Source organism: Pseudorca crassidens, chromosome X (assembly GCF_039906515.1).
Source record: "Pseudorca crassidens isolate mPseCra1 chromosome X, mPseCra1.hap1, whole genome shotgun sequence".
Lineage (NCBI taxonomy): Eukaryota > Metazoa > Chordata > Mammalia > Artiodactyla > Delphinidae > Pseudorca > Pseudorca crassidens.
This window is the reverse complement of record NC_090317.1, coordinates 18,923,746-18,938,110: the sequence shown is the minus strand read 5'-3', so window position 1 is coordinate 18,938,110 and position 14,365 is coordinate 18,923,746.

Genomic DNA, 14,365 nt, shown 5'->3' with positions numbered 1-14,365 from the left:
TATTTATACCTAGTGAAAGAAACCAGACAAATGAAAGCACATACTGCATGATTCCATTTATAGAAAATTCTAGAAAATGGAAACTAATTGGTAGTGACAGAAAGCAGAAGAATGATTGCCCGGAGCAGGAGAAGAATAGGGGAGGGAGGAAGGGGAGAGATTCAAAGGTTCATGAAGAAACTTTGGGGAGCGAACGGTAATGAATATTATCTTGACTGTGGTGATGGTTTCATGGGTGTGTACAGATGCCAAAGCTGATCAAAATTTACACTCTAATTATGACCAGTTTATTGTGTGTCAATTATATCTCAATAAAGTTGTTTTAAAAAGTGGCTAGCGGGCTTCCCTGGTGGCGCAGTGGTTGAGAGTCCGCCTGCCGATGCAGGGGACACGGGTTTGTGCCCCGGTCCGGGAAGATCCCACATGCCGCGGAGCGGCTGGGCCCGTGAGCCATGGCCGCTGAGCCTGCGCGTCCGGAGCCTGTGCTCCGCAACGGGAGAGGCCACAACAGTGAGAGGCCCGCGTGCCGGAAAAAAAAAAAAAAGTGGCTAGCAGAGTGGCTGGCATGGCTGGCATTCACTACATATAATTTCTCATCTATTTCCTCTAGGAACCGCTACTCCCCATTCTTTACTATCTACTTAGGAGGGGCAAATAACACTAATATTTGTTACAGTAGTTTTTTTCCGGAAATTTAAAGACAAAAATAAAAACAAAAAACATATACACGAAAGCTGAGCATTAATTAATTGTGTTCACAAAAAAGGGATGGCAATTAACTGTTCTCCTAGATTTTCAGATAGATAAATGAAGAAAAGAAGGATAGGCAAATGGACAGATGATAGATTCCCTCTCCTGCTCCAACTCTCCACCCCTCCTCTTCCTCCTTCTCCTCATTCTTCTTCTGGCAACTAGGTTTTGCAAAGATTTAATGTAAACAAGATCCACCACCTTGGGATAGAACTTTCCAGGTTAATTTACGAGCAAAAAAAAAAAAATTCAGATTTCATCTCAGAGCACCAGCAACTCAAAAATTCATGGGAATGTAGGCACATGTGCACAAACAACAACAACAACAAATTGAAAAGGGCTAATTGTTCCTAGTTCTTCTTCACAAAGATGGAGATTCAGGGAGGTAGAAAATTATTCTATCCTTCTTGGGGGATATACTCTTACTTGAAGAGTGGGGTGGGGTTGGGTAGCATGCGTTTGAGGTAGGCAATCAGAAAGGGGTTCCTCCTATAATGGAAGAGAATGTAAAAAAGAAAGAATACATATATAACTGAATCACTTTGTTGTACACCTGAAACTAACACAATATTGTAAATCAACTGTATTTCAATAAAAAATTTTTTAAAAAGAAAGGGGTTCCTCTTCATGCTTTGATTTAAAATGAAAATAATGTCCTTTCTTCCAGACTTGGAAATTATCTTTAAGGCAAATGTATTTATGATGCTCACATTAGGTTTTAGGCTAAATAAAATATTTATTCTTTGAAAATGCTGACTCTCTTCTGAGTAGAAACTGGCATTAGTACTGAGGAAGAGTTCTCTGCACAGGTTCATCAGACACCATTGAGAGGATCCAAAGATAGATTATTGTCAATATTTAGTCTAACCCCTTAGATGGGTCACTGAAGTTGTCCTAGAAATGTATATTAATGAGCAGCAGAATAAAGGTAAAGGATTGAAAGACAAATGAATGAGCAAAAAATTGCAAGAGAAACATTTAATCCAAGTTTTAACTTAATACCATCCAACCAGTGGGGCAAGTACCAATAGGCAGAATGATATATGCCCATTGTGAAGATATTAACTAAAACTATGGTTTAAAATATTTTGGTGTGTTCAAATAATTTAAAGGTTTTGAAAAATAAAATAAAAAGGATAAGCTTTTATGGCTTATATGCTTTCTGGTAAAAGAGATAAGTTTAAAATTTTTTCATATAGTGCAGGTCAGTAAGCCAAACCTTTCTCTAAAAATTCCTGTAACTCTTTGGATACTGAATGGAGTTAAGAGGGAATACTACGACAGCTTAAAATCAGAGAGCCCTAAATGGGTCTACAGTAGACTCACAGAAGGAATAGAGTAAGCTGGCAATTTAGGACATGATACCCTAAAAGAAAAAGTAGGCATTTACAAGGTTTTGATGCTCCACAAGCAGACAAGATTGTTTCTCTGTGTAAACAGCAACACTAGATTTTGGAAAAACTGGAAGGGCTAAGAGGCTATACTGAGTTTAAGACCAAGGTGAGTTTAAGGGGGCTGTAGCTTAGCCAGGGAAGGGAAACCAGTGTAGAATTAGTTCAATATTTGAGATTGAAGAAAACATCAATTTTTACCTACATATTTTGTATCTTAAAATTTGTGTTTACATTTTTATATTTATTCATCTCCTAAAGATAACAGCCATATTGTTATTTTTTGTAGATGGCTTTAAAAAAAAAGAAAAGAAAAGGAAAAGAAAGGAGCAACATTTGACTGCATTGCATCTTTTAAAATTTGCTTCTCAATTATGTAACCCTGGGGAAAGCTGAACTACAGAGACCTATGCTACACAGACAAGTGCCATTAATAGGGCAGTGACCTAAATGACAGATGTGATATCAAGGAAACTCTAACCCATCTCTAGATCGTTGAGTGTTTCATAAATGTCACCTGATCTAGTAAGGTCTTATCAGAATGAAGATTTTTAATTCATGAAATCCAGTTATGAAAAATGCCTACTTGATCTTAAATGTAATTACACTGGCTTTTAGTTCAGCTTTGTGTCATGCTGTTTCTCCACGAGTGTCAACTAGAAAGAAAACAAAACAAGCAAATAAAGAAATGAAAATAGAAAAAAGGGAACTAATAAGGTAACCAGGTAATTAATTTTCCATATATCAAGACTTTGGAGGTCTAGCTAGTAAATTTAAAACATCTCCAGGATTCCAAAAGAAATACCCAACACATTCTTTTTCACACGTGCAAAGCCTTTCAGATCCTGTGAGAAAATAAAGGCTCCTTTTAAAAATCAATTTTGAAATTTGAAAATAAAGGCAGAAATGTGATCTTATAATGCAGAAAAGAGGGTTTAAATTTGCTAGATTTTCTTAAACTTCTAAAATGCTCGCCAACTTTTCAAAGGCCAGTGTCCACACCAAGACCCTTGGGGAGTTCCACCACCACCTTCCCCAGGAGATTCCATCCCTATCTTTTCCCCTCATGCCTTTGTCACTACGTGAATATCCATTTTTTCTTTCTCACCCAATCCTTGTTCTGGTATCATCTTCCCTGTTCCCTCCATCCTCCTTTGCCCACCCTCCATGAATTGGCTATAACATAGAACAAGGTTTAAAAAAAGATAATATGCGAGCGTAATGTAACCTTTTAATTTAAAAACCAGATGAATAGAAAATTCTATATATTTTCCTCTTGGGGGGAGAAAATGATTACTTTTTACTTATATGACCTTGGATTTTTTTCCCCCTGTGGGTCAACGGTCAGAAGGAAAAGTTCCCCACCCTTGATTTATGTAGCCAGCGCTGGGCACTGCAACAAGGGTAGCGGAGTAAGGAACCAGCAGGAGTCCAGGAAAACTTCTGCTCCATTCCCTGTTGTGAAGGTTGTTCCATTATTAAGCTCTTGCTTTCAACACACTTCCTGAGCAATGGAAGAAAAATGTCCTTGCAATGGTTCTGCCGCCCTTACCATGGAACATGGTTCCTGCTTCTCTTGGTGGGAGGGAGTTGGCCCCTCCAGACTATGTAATGCTTTGGAGATATAGGAAGACGGAGCTTTTACTTGTTAAAAAAAAAAAAAAAAAAAAAAAAAAGCTTGTGGGACTGGCTGTGGAATTTCCTATCCAACAACTCTTGCTACCCCTCCTGTTGTTTTCCTGCTCTCCCATCCACCTAATCCTCTGGCTCCCCTACATCCTGTTGCTGTGCTGCCAACAATTCCACAGGCCCTGGGACACTAACATTTACTGAAACATGTGCTTGTCCTCCATGTCCTTGTTTAGGCTTTGAAGGAAGTGTCGCACAGGGCTTTGTAATCAGGAGATGCCCAGTTGAAACTGAACATGTTCACAAACAACATTCTATATTCAATGTATTTCTTTCTTTCTACAGATGCCTGGCCTCACACTCCCCTTGCACCCCAGCTTCCTTTCTGTCATAAGATCTTATCCTAGAGGCTGACTCAGTACTTTGATGTGAGTGTTCTTAGAATTATCTTATACTTTCTAAACTTAGAACATAACCAGTGCACCCCCCCCGCACACTGCTATTTAACACTTTCGGTGCTCATCAGATGCTGTGAACACAATAAAAAAGCAATATTATCAACAGAAATCTAAGGGTTCAGTCCTCAGAGAATCTTGAGGTTACAGGAGACCTTATTTTGGCTGTTGGGCAATGTTTTTAAGAGGCCTCAGAGGAACAACCATAGGGCAGCCAATGGCCTGTTTAAAATGGCCACAGGCTGAAAGATGCCTCTGCTGTTTCTCTTAGTTTCTAATCCTCAGCTATGATTTTTTTTCAGGGTGGGGGCGCAATCTCCTCATTTTGTATCTTGGCCTCTCCTAGTGACCACTGGATACGGACCCTTTCCAACCTGTCATCTTAGACCATGAACCGTAACTACAACCCGCTCACTCCTGTCCTGTAGAGACCCCGCTGCTCCTGGTTTTGAGGTTGCCTGAGGTGCCAAGGCCAGTGGCTCTTGAAGGGAGTCAGCATTTAAAATACATGTTTCGGGTTTCCCTGGTGGCGCAGTGGTTGAGAGTCCGCCTGCCGATGCAGGGGACGCGGATTCGTGCCCCGGTCCGGGAAGATCCCACATGCCGCGGAGCTGCTGGGCCCGTGAGCCATGGCCGCTGAGCCTGCGCGTCCGGAGCCTGTGCTCCGCAACGGGAGAGGCCACGACAGTGAGAGGCCTGCGTACCACGAAAAATAAAAAAAATAAAATAAAATAAAACACATGTTTCCTAGACCCCACCTCCAGAGACTGTGATTTGGTAGGTTCAAGGCAGAGCTCAGGAATCTGCATTTTAACTCATCCTTCAGGTGATCCTGAGAAAGTTAGCCCACACTTTGACAAACAGCTGTCTCTTGACACTGCACTCCTATTTCTCCTCACCTACTCCTCTTCCTCAGTCTTTATAAATTTTTTTTCATACACTCTCTGAAAAATAAGGGTTCCTCAGGAATATAATTCACAACCTGTATAGGGCAGACCTGAAAATCTGCCTTTTTAAACAACACCCCAGGTAATCTGATGCATGTTCTCTACAGACCACATCTTCACAGAGATTGCATAAAATATTTTAAGCAGGGCAATGGTCTGATTATATTTGTATTTTGGGAAAACCGCTCTGGCAGCTGTGTGGAGAGTACAACACAAAACCAAAGTCTGGGCTTTGTCGCTTGTGGCCATGTGCCCCCTGTTTCTCTTTCCCTCCCTCCCCTTCCTAGATGAATGGATTCTGAGAGTCTCTGCCTGCAGCCTTTCTCTTCTCTGTGGATGAGCTAGGCAGACGTATGCCTTCAAATGTTATTTGCCGGGCTTCCCTGGTGGCACAGTGGTTGAGAGTCCGCCTGCCGATGCAGGGGACACGGGTTCGTGCCCCGGTCCGGGAAGATCCCACATGCCGCGGAGCAGCTGGGTCCGTGAGCCATGGCCGCTGAGCCTGCGCGTCCGGAGTCTGTGGTCCGCAACGGGAGAGGCCACAACAGTGAGAGGCCCGTGTACTGCAAAAAAAAAAAAAAAAAAATTATTTGCCTAAGGATGGTTCCAAAATCTCTCTGCTGTCCTTTTTGCCATAGTCTAGCCCCTCATTTCTGGATGCCTCTTCAGTATATGCTAAATGCAGAATATCCCCAAATTCATTCCACATCTTCTCCATAGAAAGTGTTCATCCTCCTGTGTTTGCTCTGAGTGGCACCGCCCTTCCAGTTACCCAAAATCCTCTCTCGTTCCTCCATCTCCCTTGGCTTTCACATTCAAGTCTCCTCAATTCTACCTTCTCAAATCTCTGGTATTGATTCCTTTCTATTTGCAATTTTATTGTGCTAGTTCATTCCTGTGTTTCCAAAACTTTCATGACTATTAATTTTCTTCATTCACTGTACTTGTTAGGCTGGCTTTTAAGACATTCTTTTATCTGACATAAATCTGTTCTTCCAACTACATGTCCTACTACTCTGCTTTTATGGAACTTTGATGACAACCTAGTGGGATTACTCATCCTTCACCCACACACACATTGCTCCATCCATAAGACATGCTTCTCTTTATACATTTTGCCTGGATTATCCTTCCCTCTATTACCAACTCATCCTTCCCTGGCTAGCTCAATTGACACATCAACCTAGAACTTTCCCACCCCAGAGCACTGAATCAATGCCTCTTCTCTGGTACTTAACACTTTCCACCATGTGTTGTCAATTATTTACAAACATGGCTTATATGCCATAGAAGACTTTGAGCTCCCTAAGGACAATACTTGTGTCTGATTTTTCTTTTCTTCTTTATTTATTGTGGTAAAATATACATACGTAAAATTTACCATTTTAAACATTTAAGTGTACAGTTCAGTGGCGTTCAGTATATTTGCACTGTTGTGCAACCATCACCTGTCCTCATCTAGAGAAATCTGTCATCATCCCAGACTGAAACTCTGTACTCATTAAACAGTAATTCCCAATTTCTACCTCCTGCAGCCCCTAGAAACCACCGTTCTACTCCCTGTCTGTGAATTTAATGATTCTAAGCACTCACATAACTGGAATTATATGATAATTGTCTTTTTGTATCTGGTTTATTTCATTTAGCGTAATATCTACAAGGTTCATCCATTTTGTAGCATGTGTCAGAATTTTATTCCTTTTTAAGGCTGAATAATATTTCAGTGTGTGTGTGTGTGTGTGTGTGTGTGTGTGTGTGTGTATCACATTTTGTTTATCCATTTATCTGTCCATGGGCTGTGTCTGAATTTTTAACTCCTATGCCCTCAGTACTTAAAGGAACGCCTATGCCCAACAGACACTTGATGCCTGTCGTTTGCATGGCCACTCTTTGGTAAGCCTCTTCCTTTCTCCAAGCTTTAGTTTACCTATGAAATGAGGGTTATAGATTACAATGCCTTTAAGGAATGTTTAGCCTGACATTTAGTAATAATGACTGGGATGGCATTGGTTGCTTGAATGCTTCTGGTGAGTGGAAGTAGGAGATAACCTTTCTGCCCCATATTTACTTACATTAGCTATTTTACATTCAGACTCTATTGGTTAGGGTTCCTTGGCTGCAAGCAACAGAAACCAATTCTGGCTAATTTAAGTAGAAAATGGATTTATAGGAGTGATATAAAGTAGCTCATAGTATCAACGGGGAACCAAATTTTTTAAAAAAAGAACAAATAAGCAGCTTCAGAGATAAGAGTCAGGAACTACTCACTAGTCTTGTTAGGGTGAGCACACTAAAATAACCAAGTTTCAGCCATTTTCCTAGCCTTAGGTATTTCTTCTCAAGACTAATATTCTTGGGAGAGTCCAATGGCTTATCTTGGGTTATGTGCCCACCCCTTGGGCAAAGGTACACCAGGACAGCATATCATGGGAAAGAGATCATTCTTCATGAGAAAATCAAGATGCTAGGTAGCCAAAACCCAACATTATATTTTTCATTATAGGGACTGAAGAACCTACTGAAGGAAAAGAATTTAACTTGTGTCCAACTTCTGGGTCTCATGGACTACAACGACCCTAACTGAGGCCGTATTGCACAGAGGAACAAAACAGATTTCCAGAGAGATCTTAAAATGAAAGAATAAGGACTGTATAATGATGAGTAGATCTTCCCAAAGAGCCTGCCTTTAGAGAAGAGGGATGATTCAGGATACCACCCTGACAGAATATGTGTGCCACAGGGGACCATAACTTTGCTGTGGGCAGCCTATCTAGCTGCAATTAATAATGGAGAAAAGATAGTGTTCTCACTTTGCAATATCTAAGGGGAGGTAGTGATCGTGTTGATTTAAAACACAGTTCTAGTCTCAGAGGAGACTGTGGTGGACCTATTTGGAGCCTGCATCTGTGGATTCTAAGCTCTGCTAACTGATGTGGTAAGTGACAACCAGGACTAATTTGTCATCAACTGACAACACTTATGGAAATTCTCAGAAATTTGGGGGTAACTGTCAAAGACTATATTGGTTATATAGTCAAATAAGTGGGATCTGCAGAGTTGGCAAGATTTTGACACTAGTGATACAATCTCAGTACAATCTGGTTGGTGGAATTGGGAAAATAGACAATATTTCAATGAATTTTTGAAGCTATGAAAGCATCCCTCAAACAGGAGGGTTGGATATTGCAGATAGAGTCTGTTAACAGTAAAAATGTAGAGCAAAGTGAGAAAAAGGAAACCACTCTTAGCTCCATTTGTGATGGGACAAAAAATGGCTAATATGTGAGAAGGAACATGCCAATTTTTCTTATAACTGCATGTCACATCCCTATCTGAGATTTTCCTTGTTTATTTATCTATTTGACTAATTGTTTATCTCCCCCTACTACAAGGTAAGCTCCAGAAGAACCTGAATTTTTGTCACTTTTGTTCCCTGTTGCAGATAGCAACACTCAATAAAAATTTGTTCAATGAAAGAATAAGTAACATAGTACATTCCTTGAAAGTTTAAGCAGCATTCAACAAAAATAATTCAAGTATTTGATGGGTGGCCAAAGTATGTCCTTCAAATTCAAGGTGGTGAGTTTTGGGGGGCAGGGTTACAGTGAATTCTACAAGTACCATTTTGCATTCATCTGACATTTGTGTAGTTTGTTTTTTTGTTTGTTTGGTATCTCAGCAACCAATGCTTCATGCAAGTACCACATAACCTGGACTTCAGAGAACTAGGTCCTCTGAAGCATGAATCACGCTAAGTCTGATAAACTTTAATTAAATTTGTGTGTCTCTTGTTTCCACAAGGGCATTTAATGGTTTTTTAGAACATTAATAGGAATTAGCCTTGCAGTAAATTTCCTTGTACCTTACATCGTAGCGTCTTGCATAGTGTTATACATAGAGAAATAAACAGTAAGTAGTTGTATAATAAATGAAGGAAAGAATTGAATGTACTCTAGAACCAGGTGAACTTAGATTATTGTGCCAAGGTAACTGAAATAAATAAATAACCATGAATCTGATCTAACAGTAGCTCCCATTTTGCTCTGGTAACTGAAGTAGAAGATATTGAGGTTTTTGGAAATATGAGTTATGTGCTCTTCAAGTTTTCTTTCTTTCCTTCCTTCCATCTTCCCTCCCTCTCTCTTTCCCCCCTCCCTCTCTCTTCCCTCTCTCCTTTCTCTCTCTCTCCTTTCTCTCTCTTTCTTTTTATTTTTCTTTTAACAGAACAGATGTTCCAGGACTTTGTGAAGGCTGTGCTGGTTTCAGGGTGTTGTGTTGAGGGAAATAGTTTGTGAACATTATTGAATGTTATTCCTTTTAGAATTAAAAATGACAGCAATTATCTTGGAACACTTAATTATTCCATTAAATCATTGGACCAGTTACCTTAAGGGAAAAAAAAGACAAGCTTATGACTGTGACTAATAACATCAGAATGCTTTACATCAAGAAGAGTATCTGGTACAGATAAAGAGGAGGATGAATCCAATAGGAAAATATTTGAATTATACATTGGCATCCTTATTTTTAGAAAAGAGAAAAATAAGAAATAATTCAATTGGAATGTAAAGTCAAGCACCTGTTGTCTTAATGTTTTTTATGAAAAAATAAAGAGTGATAGAGAATAAGAGCAAAGGTTGGTAAGGCGTATCATAGGAACAAAGAAAGTGATAAAAATAATATTTTTCAAAATTAGTGTTAATGAAGAAACTACCACATAGCTATGTTGTTAAATTGATCTTAGAATGGTTTTGCACCAGGAGTGGTTCTAGAGAAACAGAATATAAGGATGAGTTTTCTGAATTGGTTCTAGGGTTCCTGGGATTGATTCTCTAATCTGATTAGATTTAAAGACACTAATGACTATTTCCAGTAGTAGCAAGAACACTGATTGTCCGTAGTGTGATCTGGCAATAGAGGTATGCAAAACATCATCATTGGGTACTCCTAATCTACTACTTAGAAGAAGCAAGGAGCTAGGTGACTTTCTGTATAATGCTTTTGAACATTTTTGGAAAACTAACAAGTATAATGATGCTGGTTGGTTGCTCCTAATGTTCCTGGACAAAATGGTGAAAGAAAAGGATGAGCTCAAGGATTCAAATTCTCAGCTCAAACGCTGCATGAATGACCTAAAAGCTTCTATATGTGCCCTGAAGGAGACCCTTGTCTCCCATAGCTGCAGGGCTGACATTGCTGAAAATCAGAACTTGATCTTGCAACTGGCTGAATTACAGCAAAAGTTGAACTCCCAGCCTCCCAGGGTAACTACTGTTAAAGTGAGAGCATTGGTTAGGAAAGAATGAGTTGGGATGAGAACATGTGGAATGATCTTGATGAAGTTGGGTATGTTGAGCCCCTACATTCTGTTGAGTATCTTTTTAATCAGTAGAAGACGTCTATCCACCCCCAACAGAAGTATCCTCCTCCACCCCAGAAAAGCTGCCTCCCCATTCCGAGGGGCAGGGGCATCCCTACCCACAGTGGTTTGGGTCTTTCCACCTTCACCTGCATCACCTGAGGAAACCTTAATGGCCTCCCCTTGAGGCATTTGTCGTGCAAGGCAATGCTGATTCTCCTCAAGACCCACCCCACCACCCGTCCTTCTTCTAGACGTATAGCTAGACTCAAATCCCAGCAGGCCCCTAAAGGAGAAGTACAATGTGTCACAATGAGGAGATATCTTATACCTGAAAAGGACTACTTGAGTTTTCTAATTTACACAAACAAAAATCCAGGGAACACTTGTGGGAATGGAGACTAAGAATATGGTATAATGATTGAACATAAAGTAGGATCAAGCTGAATTTACTGACATGTACTTACTAAAAAGAGATTCTACATTTAACATTGCAGCTTGGGGAGTTAGAATGGTCTCAAACAGTTTGGTTGGTAGACTCAATCATGGACTAAAAAATGGCCCATTTTGGGGTGAATTGGAAATGCCCGACATCCCTTGGTTTATTATAGAGGAAAGGACTCAAAGGTTTAGGAAGATTGGAATGTTACAGTGGAATTTTCATTTAAGACTTTCTCACACGTGCTGGAAGACATACTTTTCATCTATACTGTGAGGAATTAATTTGTGAAGGGAACTCAGGCATCCTTGAAGAGCTCTGTGATCAGTTTTCTCAGTCACTGAATTGAGAAACCAAATGCAATGGGAGTACTTGGATCCCAGAGTGTCAGGCAGTTTAGAGGCAACATATTCTTTATTTGGGTGTGTTACTCCAGCCATTTACCAAATAACTAAAAAAGTTTTGAATGGGGCTTATAACCAAACAAGGCTCAGCACCAGGTCCAGGCTGCTGTGCAAGTTGCTCCTCCACGTGGGCCACATGATCCGGAAGATCCAAAGGTGCTTGAAGTGTCAGTGCAGATAGGGATGCTGTCTGGAGCCTTTGGCGGCTACCACAGGTGAATTGCCTTGCAGGCCTTTAGGATTTTGAAGCAAGGACCTGCCATTATCCACAGATAATTACTCTCCTTTTCAAAAATAGCTCTTCGCCTATTACTGGGCCTTTGTAGAGACTGAACGCTTAACTATGGGCCACCAAGTTACCATGTGACCTGAGCTGCCCATCATGAACTGGGTGTGATCTGACCCACCAAGTCATAAAGTTGGGCGTGCACAGTAGCATCCATCATCAAATGGAAGTGACATATACATGATCAGACAGGAGCAGGCCCTGAAGGCACAAGTGAGTTACATGAAAAAGTGGCCCAAATGCTCATGGTCCCTACTCCTGCTACACGGCCTTCTCTCTCTCAGCTGCACCTATGGCCTCATGGGGAGTCCCCTACAATCAGTTGACAGAGAAAGAGAAGACTTGGACCTGGTTTAGAGATGGTGCTGATAAGCAGGCACTACCCCAAAGTGGATAGCTGTAGCACTACAACTTCTTTCTAGGACGTTTCTGAAGGACAGTGGTGGGAAAAAAATCCTCCCAGTGGGCAGAAGTCCAAGAGGTGTACCTGTGTGTTCACTTTGCTTAGAAGGAGAAATGGCCAGATGTGCAACTAGATACCTAATCATGGGCCGTATCCAATGGTTTGGCTGGTAGTTCAGAGACTTGGAAGGGTCATGGTTGGAAAATTGGTAACAAAGAAATTTTGGGAAAAGGTATGTAGATAGACCTCTCTGAATGGGCAAAACACTTGAAGATACTTTGTGTCCCGTGTGAATGCTCACCAAAGTGTGACTTCAGGGGAGGAGGATGTTAATAATCAAGTGGATGCCAGTTAGCCTCTTTCCCCAGCCATCCCCATCATCGCCCACTGGACTCATGAACAAATTTGCCACGGTGGCAGGGATAGAGGTTATGCATGGGCTCAGCTGGCTTAAAGATGGAGGGGGCCACAAGGCAAGAAACGTGGGTGGCCTCTGGAAGCTGAGAATGACTCCTGGTCTGTAGCCAACAAGGAAACAGAGACCTGACTCCTATGACCACTTGGAAATGAATTCTGCCAGCAACCTGGATGAGCCTGGAAATGAATTCTCCTCACAACCTCCAGAAAGAAGCACAGCTCTGCTGACACTTCTTGTCAAACCTGGAGCAGAGAAATGTTAAGCCCGTCTGTATTTCTGACTTACATAAGCATGAGTTAATAGATACATGTTGCTTTCAGCTACTACGTGTGTGGCAATTTGTTACACAGCAGTAGAAAACTAGCTGCAGATTTGAAATTTGAAGACTGACTAGGGTTTAGTTGGGTGAATGGTAGAGGGGTGGAGAAGACAGACTTGTTATAGGTACACAGGGTAATATGCACGGTCCTGAGCAGGAGGAAGGATGGAAGGGTGAGGACTGAACGAAAACCAGAGTGACTGGCTCACAGAGAGAGACAGCAGCACAACATGAGGTTGGAGAGAGATGCAGGAGCCAGGTCATGAGGAGCTTTGTGGGTCAAGGTAAGAAGTTTGGTCTTTCTTCTAAAGCAGTGGTCATTCTCAAAATTTTGTCCTCAAAACCCCTTTTTGCTCTTAGAAATTAATGAGAACCCACACCAACTACCACCAAAGCTTTTGTTTATATGAGCTATATCTTTAGATAGTTACTCTATTAGAATTGAAAGCAGGGAAGTGTTTAAAAGTATTTACTTACTAATTCATTTTCAGACAATAAACCCATTAATATTTTAAAATGAAAACTAGCTATATTTCCTAAAACAAACCAAAAATAGTGAGAAGAGTGGCATTGCTTTACATTTTTGCACATGTCTTTAATTCTGGCTAAATAAAAGAAAGATGGGTTCTCATCTCTTTTTCTGCATTCATTGTGTTGTGCTATGTTGTTTTGGTTGAATTATTTGAAGAAAATTCAGCTTCACCAAGATATATAGTTGGAAAAGGGAGAGGTATTTAAATAGCCATCTCAGATAACTGTGGATGTTCTTTTTTGATACTAGACCAAAACTCAATGTGTCTCAAAAGTTAGCTGTAATGTGAAATTTGAAGCCATGTCAACAAAATTTGTAAACTCATTTTGAAAAACATACATTGGTATATCTTGCACTTTGAATGAGTCTTTTACCCACTCATAATTTTACAACACACTGCCTTGGTCGTTTGAATTATATTGGTTCAGTGATTTATGCAGAACTTCCAAGTGTTGACATATATTATACAATATTAAAAAATTGCATTCATTGATTTCACTACCAATCTCATCAGAAAAGTCTTATATATTGGGAATCTTTCATATTCACAGTTGCAGATGTAGGTTTTCCAAAATTCTAATTTTCACTTGAAAGAGGGAATTTCATCATGGCCAAAAAATACTGTCTTTTCCTTGAAGTGACAGGCTCACTTATTTCATTTTTGAGAAAATGTCTGCAAAATACCTGAGACTGAATAACCATAGTTTTGGGGGTTTTTTTGTTTTTTTTTTTTTGTTTTTTTTTTGCCAGTAGTTCTGTCATGTAAAAATGGCGTTCCATGGGGAAAAGCGGCTAGTTCAGCTCACGATTCAAACAATTATACAGGTGCTTTTCCTCAAGTCTACAACAGAAATGCATTATGCAGTTTTCATTTTATAACATTGAACATATTAAAAAAACATATACTCAAGGGTCAATACTTAATAAAAAGTAATAATATTTACTGACTTATCAAGAACACTGTTACATGAAAATGGCTTTGTTCTTTTAAACTGTGAGTGTGTGGTGGTAAAGAATATAATTACTAACTAGT